Raw genomic sequence first — 2,422 nt, forward strand, 5'->3', positions numbered from 1 at the left:
TGCAGGGTACCAGGTAGTTGAGGTAATAATGAGACTATAAGGAGAACCAGTACTGAGTAAATGTGCAGGGTACCAGGTAGTTGAGGTAATAATGAGACTATAAGGAGTACCAGTACTGAGTCAATGTGCAGGGTACCAGGTAGTTGAGGTAATAATGAGACTATAAGGAGTACCAGTACTGAGTCAATGTGCAGGGTACCAGGTAGTTGAGGTAATAATGAGACTATAAGGAGTACCAGTACTGAGTCAATGTGCAGGGTACCAGGTAGTTGAGGTAATAATGAGACTATAAGTGAGTACCAGTACTGAGTCAATGTGCAGGGTACCAGGTAGTTGAGGTAATAATGAGACTATAAGGAGTACCAGTACTGAGTCAATGTGCAGGGTAAGGTAGTTGAGGTAATAATGAGACTATAAGGAGTACCAGTACTGAGTCAATGTGCAGGGTACCAGGTAGTTGAGGTAATAATGAGACTATAAGGAGTACCAGTACTGAGTCAATGTGCAGGGTACCAGGTAGTTGAGGTAATAATGAGACTATAAGGAGTACCAGTACTGAGTCAATGTGCAGGGTACCAGGTAGTTGAGGTAATAATGAGACTATAAGGAGAACCAGTACTGAGTCAATGTGCAGGGTACCAGGTAGTTGAGGTAATATGTACATGTAGTTCGGGGAAAAAGTGACGAGGCAATCAGGATGGAGGTTACATCTCCTCACCCAGGGAGCGCACACACACACACACACACACACACACACACACACACACACACACACACACACACACACACACACACACACACACACACACACACACACACACACACACACACACACACAGGGAATGTTGTGTTTGTTTAATATTGTTTTAGGACTATGAAAATGGACAAAATGATTAGCCTATGGATTATGAAAACAACAACAATAAATGGGAAAATGGGAGAGGAGAAATGACTAGAGACAGTGTTGTTTAACTCACTGACCAGGACCCATGAGTTCTTCTTACCTTTGTTCAGTAGAAAAGTCTCCCTCTCTAAACTCTATAGGTAGATCCATAGACCAGTCACTCTTCATGGACACACAGCTGGGAACAGGGGAGGCTGGTCTCTCCTGCTTGATTGGACTTCAACACAACAGAGACAAACATTACATCTCTCATCTACTCTGAGCTCAGATGGGGAAACATAAGAAGAGTTTCATTCCAAAAAGCTATTTATCCATTTTCAGAAATGTTCATAAATTAGCTTTTATTGTTTAAAGAAGTTATGTTTATGTTAAGTTATGTTTTTTTGCTAAATGGGTATCTGCTTCTATAAACCAATGAGGAGATGGCATGGGTACCTGCTTCTATAAACCAATGAGGAGATGGCACGTGGGTACCTGCTTCTATAAACCAAAAATGCTTCTATAAACCAATGAGGAGATGGCACGTGGGTACCTGCTTCTATATAAACCAATGAGGAGATGCAGCGCGAACTGCGTCACAAATAGAACTGACTTCTTCGTTTTCGCGAATAATGAGACTATAAGGAGAACCAGTACTGAGTAAATGTGCAGGGTACCAGGTAGTTGAGGTAATAATGAGACTATAAGGAGAACCAGTACTGAGTCAATGTGCAGGGTACCAGGTGAGTTGAGTACCAGTAATAATGAGGGTACCAGGTAGTTGAGGTAATAATGAGGCTATAAGGAGTACCAGTACTGAGTCAATGTGCAGGGTACCAGGTAGTTGAGGTAATAATGAGACTATAAGGAGTACCAGTACTGAGTCAATGTGCAGGGTACCAGGTAGTTGAGGTAATAATGAGACTATAGGAGTACCAGTACTGAGTCAATGTGCAGGGTACCAGGTAGTTGAGGTAATAATGAGACTATAAGGAGTACCAGTACTGAGTCAATGTGCAGGGTACTGAGGTAATAATAAGGAGTACCAGTACTGAGTCAATGTGCAGGGTACCAGGTAGTTGAGGTAATAATGAGACTATAAGGAGTACCAGTACTGAGTCATGTGAGTCAATGTGCAGGGTACCAGGTAGTTGAGGTAATAATGTGCAGGGTACCAGGTAGTTGAGGTAATAATGAGACTATAATGGAGTACCAGTACTGAGTCAATGTGCAGGGTACCAGGTAGTTGAGGTAATAATGAGACTATAAGGAGTACCAGTACTGAGTCAATGTGCAGGGTACCAGGTAGTTGAGGTAATAATGAGACTATACCAGTACTGAGTACCAGGGTACCAGTACTGAGTCAATGTGCAGGGTACCAGGTAGTTGAGGTAATAATGAGACTATAAGGAGTACTGACCAGTACTGAGTCAATGTGCAGGGTACCAGGTAGTTGAGGTAATAATGAGACTATAAGGAGTACCAGTACTGAGTCAATGTGCAGGGTACCAGGTAGCACAAACACAGGGAATGTTGTGT

At 42.5% G+C, this 2,422-nt stretch overlaps 1 long non-coding RNA gene across 1 annotated transcript; it reads left to right on the forward strand.

Moving 5' to 3' along the window:
* The first annotated feature begins 71 nt into the window (after nucleotides 1–71).
* LOC121841948 lies at nucleotides 72–836 on the forward strand. The gene is made up of 2 exons (XR_006080838.1): nucleotides 72–139; nucleotides 617–836. It is a non-coding gene; the product is annotated as an uncharacterized LOC121841948 (long non-coding RNA).
* Nucleotides 837–2,422: the final 1,586 nt, after the last annotated feature.

This window comes from Oncorhynchus tshawytscha, unplaced genomic scaffold, assembly GCF_018296145.1.
Source record: "Oncorhynchus tshawytscha isolate Ot180627B unplaced genomic scaffold, Otsh_v2.0 Un_contig_20060_pilon_pilon, whole genome shotgun sequence".
Lineage (NCBI taxonomy): Eukaryota > Metazoa > Chordata > Actinopteri > Salmoniformes > Salmonidae > Oncorhynchus > Oncorhynchus tshawytscha.